Source organism: Lipotes vexillifer, unplaced genomic scaffold (genome assembly GCF_000442215.2).
Source record: "Lipotes vexillifer unplaced genomic scaffold, Lipotes_vexillifer_v1.1 scaffold356, whole genome shotgun sequence".
Lineage (NCBI taxonomy): Eukaryota > Metazoa > Chordata > Mammalia > Artiodactyla > Lipotidae > Lipotes > Lipotes vexillifer.
Window position 1 is genome coordinate 488,307 of NW_006797342.1, and position 12,575 is coordinate 500,881.

Consider the following 12,575-nt stretch of genomic DNA (forward strand, 5'->3'; position numbering starts at 1 on the left):
TCTTTCCCTTCTGTTTTCTGCTTTGCTTCACCCTCAGCATCTCCTGAAAACACAGCTCTTCCTATTAGGTCTTCAGGCTTTTGGTCGCGAAGGAGGTGAGGGGTGTGTGTGAGGTGGGGACGGAGGAAGTGAGGGGACATCCCGGTGACAGGACCCCTCCGTGTGTGGTCCCTTGTGTTCGCAGGACTGGTCCCACTGTGGAAGAAAGATCCCTCTGGGGTGGGACTGTCTAGGCAGTGCTGGCTGAGGGCCCCTGTGCAGAGCCCAAGGAAGAGCAGACACCCTTGCTCTGCACCTGAAGCCTTGGGTCTCCCTGGCCAGACTCGGCCACCCTTTTCATCTGCACTGTGCTCCCCTCACCTGCCCCGAATTACACTTCTTGATGCTCAGGGCTCAGCCAGCTTGAACCTTCGAAAGCACCAGGAGTCTGTCCGCATTTGTCAAGTTCAAGGATTATGGCTCAAGTTTTCTAATTACCTTCATCATTTTTTACCTCGATGCCTCAAAGGGTGGCTTCCCAAGCTTTTCTGTTAAAGGAGGTTTCTTCAGAGGAAACATTCTTAACCTCATTGGCTTAATTTTCTTCTCAAAAGGTGTACTGTCCTTCTGAGGTTTAGGCCACCATTTCAGCGAGTCCCTGCTGAGATTTTAGAGCTCCTTCTGTGAGCTTTCGTGCGGAGGAGATTCCTGTCCCCTCTTTTGAACTCCCCCTGGGCCTATTGTGCCACAGCCTGGGAGGAAAGACCCTCCTCCTACGGCCCTCCGCATTGGTCAGTGTGTCAGGAGTCTCCCTGGGCAGAGGATGGCGAGTGCAGGAGAGCCCAGCATCGGGGGACTTTGTGAAGTGGTGGGAAGAGCCTTGTGATGGGGGCTCTGTTTGCCTCTCTGCCTGTGCAACTTCCATGCATGAGTTGATTTCACCTTCCTCCTGTGTAAAATTAAAATAACACAATCTTACTGCCCTGAGCTTCAGCCAGGATTGAAAGAGATGCTGTTACATCAAACCCCAAGCCAAGAGCTGTAGGCACGTCCTGCATATTCAGGCATCACCACGTCAGTGAGCCTTCCTGTCCTTCTGTCTTTTCAGTGGAGCTCAGCAGCACTTTCACTTTCTCACTCTCTTTTCTCTCTGCAGCTTGTCTTCGTTTTTTCTGCATATCTGAGAAACAATGATAGCAGGGTCTACCATTTCATCCAAATCTAAAGACAGAAAATCAGTTTTAACAGCAGATATACTGATTTCTTCTGTTTGTTAAACATCGTACAATTTGGAAATGACCTTCTTGTTGGTTACTATTACTTCATCATTCATTCAACAGATATTTCATGTCTGGATCTCCCATATCATCTGATTTTATCCAACAATATCTTCTGAAGTATCAACATGAGGACTTTTCCTTCACAGGGTTGGATGCTGGGACCCAGGGTCTTACTTAAGGTCACAGCTGGTGTCTCTGGTTCTCTGTCCAGTGCTTCTTGGCGCCCAGCACACTGAATGAAGCTGGTTAGTGACAGAGATCAGGAAATGAGGGGAAGCTAAGTGCGCTATAAAAAGCCTGGTGCCTCCTAAGGAGGGTTCTTCTCATTAGGATGATTTACAATGTGATTTTCATTCTAAAGAGCTGCCAGCTCCTGCATGATATTTGTGAAATACTTAACCCTATGGGGGTTCCTTTGGATATGCAGAAAAAAGTACCATAAATCATTTTGGCTTATTTTTCAAATGCAAAGACATGAATTATGTCCTCATGAGGTGTGCCAAATTATGTGCACAGGCAGCTGCACTTTTATTAAAAATTTTAACTAAAGAATGCATTGGACTAATGAGGTTACTGATCTTGTCTGCCCAGTTTCCTGGAGAGGGGCTGGGGAAGACCAGGCTGGGCCATTGGCCAAGGAGACCAATTTCAGGTGGTTTCTGAGCGGGGTGTACAAGTGCCCATTGGCTGGTGGGGTGTGTGCCCAGGGGTGTAGATGCTCTGGGATACACCAGCACACACTTGTCATCAGATCAGTGTATCCACATGTGCTATCCCCCAAGGAACAAGCAGAGAGAAGAAAGCATATGGAAAGTTAAGAGCCTGTTGCCTGCAACAACTGTGCAAGAGGCAGGAACAAGGAAGAAGCAAAGCTGACCAGCCTTGGGCTCTTTCCCCGTGGAATGGCCTTCACTGCACATGGTTTGTCCAGTGGTCATGGTGGAACGTGATGGTATCTCATGAGCTTAGGATCTGGGACAACTGGAACTTTGGTGAGATGGGGCTTGGGCTGTTCCACAACCTGTCATCCTTCCTTCCCCGTCCCCATCCTGTGGGACATTGAGCTCAGGGCAGCTGCTTCCACCAATGCACCTGGTCAGGTCAGCCCACTGCCAGGCAACTTGGGTCCATAGGGCTGCCCATCAGGCCATCCGGCCAGTCCCTCTGTGGGCTTTAAGGACACCAAAGCTTCCATAGGCTCTCTCCTGATGTCACCTGGCTGGGAGATAATGGAGGGAGAATCCATTTCATCATACCCCGTTGCCTAAAATAATGGGTTGGTTTGGGCAAGTGACTTAACTTCTCTGGGTCTCTGTTTTCTTTTTTTTAATATCCCTTCTCTAATAGCCTATGATTCTCAGTTCCAAAAAGGGGCTTTTCCTGTGTGAGCTGCATCATAGCAGAGTAATTCAGCTGGAGTCTTCTTATGTCTGTGCTATAGAGGGGAGAAAGCACAGGCACACATGCTTGCACACACACCACACACATACCACATACACACACCATACACATATACACTACACACACTGTACACACACACCATACACATAGAATACACACACACACACACTCATACCCACAAACCACACACCATACACACACACACACACACACACACACACACACACACACCATGAACAGACAAACATGAAAGGAGCTGGTATGGATTAAGTGCCTTTATGGCCACACTCTTTTCATATCTTATTTCAATTAATCCTCAGAATGACGTTGATAGGCATTGATTCTATTTTCTGTAAGAGGAGCTGAAACTAAGTCAAAGTGACTTCCTCAAATGCAGACAGCCAGTGCCTGCCACCACGTGGGAAGATGATGCCAAACTGAGCAGCAGCCAAAGACAGACATCTGCTTCAGCAGGGGGAAGTTCTGGGAGGGGTGAGAGTCCTTGTCAGGGCCAAGTCTTGGAAGCAGCTGGTTCCAGGTGTTGTTGCCTCTCTTGGAGCATCCTCTGGGAGCTGCTTCTGGTGGAGACCACCCCTGATAGTGGCCACCAGGCAGCGGCAGCGGGAAGAGCTGGTACCAGGAGCTGTTGTCTGTGAAATTCTAAGTACCTCCACCAGGACCTGCCCCTTTTGTGAACTTTGGGGGAAGTATGTTCCTCAGAGCCACCACTGGTCACAGTAGGGAGGAGGTCAGGGTGGGTAGACCAGATGGCTCAAACATCTTTATCTCCTCACCTTGTTCAACTTTGCTGCTGGGTCTTTCTCTCCCTGGAGGAGCTGACAGCTCACTTGTCCTTCAATATACTTTTCTCTGAGGAACCAGGGCCCCAGATTCCTATTAGGACATCTGGTGGACCAGAATTAGGATGGGACACTCCAAGGGGAACTGTGCCAGCCAAGCACAATGGAAAGATTGAGGGCATTGGTGTCTGACAGCTGCAAAAGATGCATGACCTTCAGTCAATCTTTGATAACTCAGGGCTCCTTCCCCTGTGTCTAAAATAGGGATTCAAATGTCTGGCTCATAGGACTGTTGTGAGGATTAACTGAAATTATGCATACAAAGTGCCCCAGAGAACATCAATAGAGTTTCTGTTTCCTTGGTCTGGCACCCTCTTCCTACCCATCCTTCTGCTTTTCACTTGGGTGCCACTTTCTCTCATAAGCTCTTCTAGCTCCTTTCATCCCGTTTAGATGCCTGAATATGTTAGGGGTGTTTTTGGTTGCAAACTGATGGAAGAGGCAGAAAAGAAAGAAGTTAAGTTACACAATCAGTTCTGCTACAACAGGATGCATATCTCCCTAAAAGTCACCAAACTATGTCAAATTGGGTAATCAATTAGTCAGTTATGGGGAAAATGGATCTAGGGGCACAATGCTTAAAAAAAATCTTTGTCAGTGACATAAAAAAAGGATAAGAACCTAATAAAAAGAGTCTTACAGTTTTACACTTTGTTAAATGATGAGGACTGACATCAGTACTGCAGTAAACACAGCACTTAAACTTGAGAAAGGCCAGAGGTTTGCTTGAGGACGTGGGTGCTGAGGGATCCTCTTGTGAGCTGTGGTGCTTTTGGAGGAAGGATGGAGATGTGGAAGGGGCCCAGTTCTAATGGAACGGTGGGTGTGGTTCGAGAGACATCTGGTGGTGGGTGGTACCTGGGAGATGATGGAGGGGTGTGTGAGTGTGTGCATGTGCATGCACATGTGTGCATGTTCCTAGGCTCGGATCGGCTGGGTGCAGTTTATCGCACTCACCTAGTGTTTCTTGCAGGAGAAATCATGCATCTGAAGACACAACATCTGCATCATTCTCAAATCGTTCCTTAATATATAATCTCGTTGAAATAAGCATGCGTGTCAGAACAAGCATTAGAGTGGAGCTGACTGTGCCCTCATCCATGGCTGTCAGGGTGTGGGAGACCCTGGGGCTCTCTCTCTGTTGGGCGATGGACAGTCGTGCAGGAGGAGTGGGCGGTCTCCAGGGCAGAGGGTCTATGGCGGCACCACATGCACTCCCACTTTTAGGGTTTTGAGCAACTGCAGTTTACTTATCTCTGGTCAAGTGCATTTATTATAGATTATTTTGTCTAGTGTTAACTTTGCTAGCCCTTCAAAGTGAATAAATACATTAGAAGTATTCCTACAAAACCACGGATTGAAAATACTAATATTGCAAGTACAGATGAACAAAATTGGAAATAACAGAGCTGCTATATGTCCCATTCATGATTCAAGAGCTTCCTCTGTCATAACCAGTTTAAAAGGGCAATAAGGTAATAAAATCCGAAACTAGCAAACACAAGTTTCAACACTATAAAAATGATTTGAAATGTAGGTTTAAGTCCACCGTGATAACCACGATCCTCACTTTTGGTGGGCAGAGAGCTGGTGCCTTGGCGTATTAACTCACAAAAGCGCAGTTCCATCAGAATTAGGAAGACATTGTACTCTAAGAATTCAAATATGAAGACAAGAATATATAACTCTTTTGCCAATGCTACAAGTTTTACATTATTTAGTCCTGTACTTTGCAAAATTCCATGAACTCAATGATAATTCTTTAAAAGTCTCTTCTGAAATTTTTTTTCTTGGTGGGAAACGATGAAAAGCCGTATCCATTAAGAAGATAGCTGGGCTTCCCTGGTGGCGCAGTGGTTGAGAGTCCGCCTGCCGTTGCAGAGGACACGGGTTCGTGCCCCGGTCCGGGAAGATCCCACATGCCGCGGAGCGGCTGGGCCCGTGAGCCACGGCCACTGAGCTTGCGCGTCCGGAGCCTGTGCTCCGCAACGGGAGAGGCCACGGCAGTGAGAGGCCCGCGTACCGCCAAAAAAAAAAAAAAAAAAGAAGATAGCGCTTCTCCTCCTTTGGTGAAAATGGCTGGAACAGCAGACAAAGCAATATGTCATATACAAAACTGTACCCTTATTTATTTACTTATTTATGTCTGCGTTGGTCTTTGCTGCTGAGTGCAGGCTTTCTCTAGTTGCGGTGAGCGGTGGCTACTCTTCGTTGCGGTGCGCAGGGTTCTCATTGTGGTGGCTTCTCTTGTTGCAGAGCACGGGCTCTAGGCACGTGGGCTTCAGTAGTTGTGGCACATGGGCTCAGTAGTTGTGGCTCGCGGGCTCTAGAGCGCAGGCTCAGTAGTTGTGATGCACGGGCTTAGTTGCTCCATGTCACGTGGGATCTTCCTGGACCAGGGATGGAACCCGTGTCCCCTGCATTGGCAGGCGGATTCTTAACCACTGCACCACTAGGGAAGTCCCTGTACCCTTGTCTTCAAGTGCTTTTGGAAGACGCATAAAAATATTATGCAAGATTGGAAGAAACCAATTTGTGATTAAATTAGTCTGGGAGGTTTGCTCTACAATTCGGTAAAATACAGATGTTTATAGTATATCCAACCTTCTGGTACTTCCTAAATTCAGTTTCAATAATGAAATACACTACGAAAAACTTCTTTGTGATCTGAACAGCACACAATTCTGTTAACAAAATGATAGTTCACGGAAAAAAATGATATAAAGGTAACCAGGGTTGCTCTGCCTAACTGCCAATGACAAAGGATGCTAGCACAATCCATTCACTCCCCACATTATTCCTAGTAAGGGATCGTTTAAAATGTTGCAACACTTTTTAAAAACATGGGAAATAAATACAAAAATCTTTAGTACACACGTTTACTGTTTATTGCAAAGTTCTTAAGAGTTCTCAAATGTGAAATGGAGTTATAAAAATTATTTGTTCAAGTTATGCTTTGGAGGAGTGGTGGTAAGAATTAGCTGTCATCCAATGCTGCCAACCAAGTTTTTTTTTTGTTTTTTTTTTTTTTGCGGTACGCGGGCCTCTCACTGTTGTGGCCTCTCCCGTTGCGGAGCACAGGCTCCAGACGCGCGGGCTCAGCGGCCATGGCTCACGGGCCCAGCCGCTCCGTGGCATGTGGGATCTTCCCGGACCGGGGCACAAACCCATGTCCTCTGCATCGGCAGGCGGACTCTCAACCACGGCACCACCAGGGAAGCCCAACCAGGTATTTTTTAATGAAGAAATTGAAAATGAATAACTAAATGAGTAATCTTAAGTGTATACTGCAACCCATAGGTGTTTTTTAAACAATGAATGAGAAGATAACTCCTTTTGGAGGGAAATTTATACTACAGAGAGCGTGGAACTTGGAATTAGATACCTGGAAGTGATGCTACTGTGATGTGAGTTTTATTATCAAAATATTATACGTCAACAATGACAACAAAACTCTTAAATCTGTGCATTGTAAAAACAACAAAAATATATATTTTAAAATTTTTTCTAAAATGAGGTATAGAGCTTTGAACCACTTGGATGAAATTATAAAAATGACAAAATGTAAGCTTGAAAGAACGATTCAGGAAAAAGGAAATTTAGTACCTGGATTCTAACAACCACCTTCACCCCCGCAAGTCTCCATGTAATTGTTGAACGGGATTGAATTGTGGCACCCAAATTTAGAAAGCACGGCTCACGATTAATTTCTATCTGGATTTATGTACTTCCATGAAATATACTTTTCAACTGTGACAATAATTTGATATAAAAAATAAACTGAACGTAGAGCTTTATTGTATCACAAAGTGTCAAACCAACATAAAAAAATAGCAAATCATATTTAATCATATTTCTTTAACTAAAATATAATCTTATTGTTAATAAAGTGTTTCTTCTTGATGGTACAAAAGTTTTTGTTTATTTTTAAATGAAAGTTTAAAATTCATCCAAAACATTGTTTTCTCTTATCTCACCTGTACTGTACACATCTTCTTCAGAAGGTACGTGTATGTAATGAGTAAGTACATAAATATGCAGGATGCTTTTTAGTTTCTCAGATTGGTTTCCTAAATATATGCATGATCAGAGGAAACAAAAGTGGACAAATGCTATTCTAGATAAGAAATGAGAGCTATCGTAATATACCTGAACCATAACAGAAGACGATTGGGAGGAAAAAGAGCCAGTATAGAGGGAAGAACACTGAAGGCCATCAGACATTCTTACCACTAATGAACCCGATTTTGTCAATCTACAAACTCCTATGAAACGACTATGAAGTGTTAGCTGTCTGCAGATGTGCTTTCTAGAAACCATCTCAGTATGTATTTAGAGATGGTATTTACACTGCCTCACATTCTGACTTCCAGCATTTGTTAAAACTTTCCTTCACACTTTTACCTTTTTATTTTTAATACATTGTAAAGTTGAAATGCTTTCACATGTGCCTGGCAAATACTAAGGCAATGTTGTTCAATCCTCATAGACCCTGATAATCCAAGAAAGTAAAGACTAGGCATGGCTGTTGCCTCGATCACCTTGGTACTAAAATGCCTGACAGAGAGAAGCTCACTTAGTATGATCCAATTCTCCAGGAAAAGCCATTTTAGCTATATCTTATAAAATTTCTCATATTTGATAATTTTAGCCCATACAAGTTGCAACTTTACATGATTTAATCTAGTAATTCCCAGCACTCACTAAATAGCCTTTTCTGAAACAACTCACCATGGGAGATTATTAAAGCCTTCAGTAAGTAATGAGTTGAAAACTTCCAAAAAAATAATTCTATTATTTTCTCCAGCGCAACCTTTTGCTTTATGGAAAAAACATTCTCAGAAATTGTGACTGCTCAGTGACACAGAGAGATAAATCCAGTGATGGAGTTAGATTCTGGACCCAAAGATTTTGTCATTGTGCTTTCTGCCTCGAAATTCAGGCATTTCTAATTTGAGAACCAACCTATTCACCAATAAGGATTTTTAAGCATCCACTGTGTAGCTGACGAACTGAGGGATAGAAAACGAGAGCGTCTGAGGACATGGATGGTCAGAAAGGAACTGAGGAGTCATGGACACTCCTGGACATCCTGGGAAGAGGTTTCCCGGGAGGAGGGCAGGATGGAGGTGAGACTTTCAGGTGAAGAGGAGAAAGCATGAGGTTGAAGGAGAGGCAGAGCAGGAGGAAGGACATCATGAATATGGGCAGGGATTTGAAAGGAAGCTTAACCCCCATTCGTATTGACTGCATCATTCAGAATCACTGTCTCGAATAATATCATTTCACAGATGGTCCATTTCACAGATGAGAAAACCAAAACACCAACAGCAAAGTGACTAATCTAAAGTCATCAACCATGTACTGTCCACATCAGGGCAGGAGTTTTATCTGCATCTGCCTGACTCCCAGTTCTCTGATACTTCTGTCCTCTTTTCCTGCTTTGGGGTGAAAGAGGTCCTCCCCACACCCCTCCCAGCTAAGTTTCTGTTGTTCAGATCTTTGAATTGGATCGTGGTAGATATCCACAAATTAATTAAGCAACTAAGTAAATGTATTTAATTTTATTTTCTTGTGGAATATGTAATCGCCAGTATAGCTGTTTGTGGGGGGAGGAAAGCGCAAAACAAAGCAACAACAACAACAACAACAACAAAAAAACATTCCTCAGTTCTGTGCGCTGCTTTTTATGGGCATTCTCAGATTTTCCCATCAAGGTAGCTTTGAATCAGTCCCAGGCTTTCTTTCATGTGGATAAATATTTAAAGATGTGATGTTCAGGCCAACAGTTCATAGCAACTCATTTTCTGTCATCTCCCCGTTGGCGGCGACGGGGAGGAAGGGAGGGATCGGCGAGGGGCGACCGCTTGGGGGCACCGTTGCTCCACGGAGGGCCGCCCCTGGCTCCCCGAGGACCGGCCAGGCTCAGCACAAAAGGTGGCCTTTCCAAGGTGTGCGCAGTGAGTGTCTTCATAAATTTCCCTCTTTCGTGGAATCCTCCTTTCCAGGCATCTCCCCGCGTTGGAGGTCAGTCTCTGACCCTGGACGCTTTTCAGCACATGGGTCCAGTGTGGGTCCAACCAGCCTAAGCAGCTCTTCCGCCTGGAAGGACCGACTTCATATGTCACCTGGGTGGCAGCCCTTACAACATCACTTAGAAGATTAAAAATAAATTGAAGCACATGCCACTTCAAAGGGAGCACAAAAAGGACGTCGACATGATTTGATGCATTAATGAGAAAGAGGTGCTGGCTCTTGATTTGAACTGTATGGAGAGAGAGAGGATTTTGAAGCTTGTGATTTGCTGGTATTTCCAAAGGAATGGTTAGATGTATTTTATTATTTAACTAAGGAAGCACCTCCTTCCCCCATCTCTATACTTTAATCCTCCCTGGCTTTGACTTGGGGGACATGAATATGGTAGCATGGGGAGCCTGCCTTTCCACCCCATGCTGGAGGGCCCCCCAAGAAGTGCAAGGAAGGTAGGACCAAGGACCCTAACTTCCCAGGCCAAGATCGGTGGGGTCCGCAGGCTGCAGGACTAACAGCTCTCTCTGGGCCAGGCTGGCTTTATCATCCAGGACCATCTGTGTGTCCAGGCCACCTACCGGAGGAGTGGCCTCACTCTGTAGACTCACCTAAGAATCATCCATCTCCCGCTGGTCTTTTGTTTCGAAGACCCCTCTCCAGTAGCCTGGCCCCTCCAGAGACTGAAATCCCAGGCTCCTAGCAGCCACTTCCTGGCTAATGGGGGCCGAGCCCAGTCATTCTCGTTTTTCATGCCTTGTCAGGAGGCCTGAATGCAGAGGGGGGCTGGGATGAGGGCAGTTCCAGAGGAGCGAGGGTGGGCAGATGTCCTCATGAAAAATTTACAAGGAATAATCAGAGGCTCCTGCTTTTCCCCTCTGGGAAAAGTCCCCCTCGGCTTGTTGCCCAGGCCCCTGCAAGAATATTGGAAAATGCCCCATCGTTCCGAAGGAAAATCTGGCTCTGGGAGGCTAATGCCTGGCATTTGATGCACTTGGCCGTCCTCCTGAGAGCGGGTTGCAAATGTAGTTCAGGCGAAATTGATGGAGTATCAGTTAATCTGAGGCTGACAGCTTAGAGAGGTCAGGGCTGCGAGGGGCTGCCAGGGTCTCACAGAGAGCGGATGGAGAAGAGAGACAGGCCCGGAGGGAAGGGAGCTCATTTTCTCCACGTGGGCGCCTCCCAAACCTTTGCGTGTTGCCAGGTTTCCGATCCTCCGCCACAATGAGCAGTTCAAACCCGGACAATCACACCCCATCCCCCTCGCAAAAATCCAAACCCACATGCCTGAGGTTCCTCTCTCCTTAGGAAGGAAGGAGGAGAAAGCTGCTGTTCTCAATTGAAACAGGCAGTTAGTGCTCCTAATGCAAATTTCCTTTTTTAATTGGAGCTCTGAGTCATGTCTGCCCGGCCCTGCATTTCCTGCTGCAGGAAGGTTTGTCTAGGTAAATGGCATATCGCAGATGGTGGGCCAGGCAGTGCTCAGAAGGAATTTTCTGGGAGTGGTAGCAACTCTGTGGAAGGAGATAAGAACAGATACAAATCCACATTTATCCTGAGTTGTTTCATATGTGAAATCTAGGACTCCAGGACTCAGAGATGTTGCAGGATGGCTTTGTCATCTGGGTGCCTTTTAAAGGACGGTGTGGCTTTTTAAGATTAGATTCACCAATAATTGACTTTGATGGGATATGAAGCAGCAAGGATTTTGGAGTCAAACAGCCTTGGGTTTGGATCTTGGCTCCCCTGTGCTTAGAGAAAGATTTCATCATTATCGCCATTTGCTTACAGGGAAATAGGGCAGGAGGTGATCATTGACTTTCTATGATTAAATGGCTAAGTAGGTCTCATAGCTGGGATTCTAACCCAGTTTTCCACCCTTCTCCGTATAATCTTTCTTCTAATAGCAAGAGTAAAAGTAGTAATAGTAACAATGATAATACTGGAGTAGCCAAAGTCTCAGTATTTACAGCAAGCAGGCTCTGCTCAGCATCACGTGTGTAAGAACTCATTTATCACTCCCTGCAAACTTGGGAGAAAGATCACATCATGATCATGTTAGTATTATTATTACCATACTATCTCTTTTTAAAAGAAAGGGAAATTGAGGTTTGGCAAGTAGGTAGCACAATCCACTCCCTCTGTTTCTGTTTGGCTGGGAAACTCTTCCTTTCCCTGGGGTGGGGTGGGGTGAGGGTCTGGTTGTCCAATGCTAAGGCTGCTGATTTACACATCAGAAAATATATAAATACCAGTGATTACAGCCAGATTGAAATTACCACTATTTTCAATCAGTAAGAAAAACTCTATGTATTAACAAGATTGCAGGTACTTTTCCCCAAAATTACATGGGGAAATTGTACGCCAAGAGAATAGCCTTTCTAGAAAGGAGATATTTTCTCTGAAACAGGAAATCATTGTATCTTCGACGCACTATAAGCAGATTTCAAACGTGTCCACCCCACTTGGAGGCCAGGGGCCAGGGCTCGTGCCTCCTGTCCCCAGGACAGCATCTCTCAGGTTGAGGGCGGAGCATCGCACGTGCGTGAGCTGGGCTGTGCAGGATGTGGAGTTGCTGGGTCCATCATGATAACACAAGATGTGCTGCGTCCTGCCTCCTAACTTGGGGAGGTGCCTTCCTGGACACACTTGGGGCAGCTGTGGAGGGGTTGGCAGACCTCCATTATCCTCTCTCCAGAGCCCTGCACGCGCTGCCTGAGGACCAGCATCTGAAATTGCTGTTGCCGACAACTTGCCTGGAGTTTTGATGGTTTCAGACAGAAAGGTAAATCCAGTCACTCTGACTCGATCTTGGCCAGAAACAGAAGTCTCAATGCATTTTGATTTAACCAAAGAGAATCTAGTGGAACTCTTTATCATTTACACACACACACACATGGAACGATACATCCAGACACACACCCAAATATACTTCCCACACATACCCTTTTAAAAATAGTTCCTGGGGGGCTTCCCTGGTGGCGCAGCAGTTGAGAGTCCGCCTGCCGATGCAGGGGACACGGGTTCG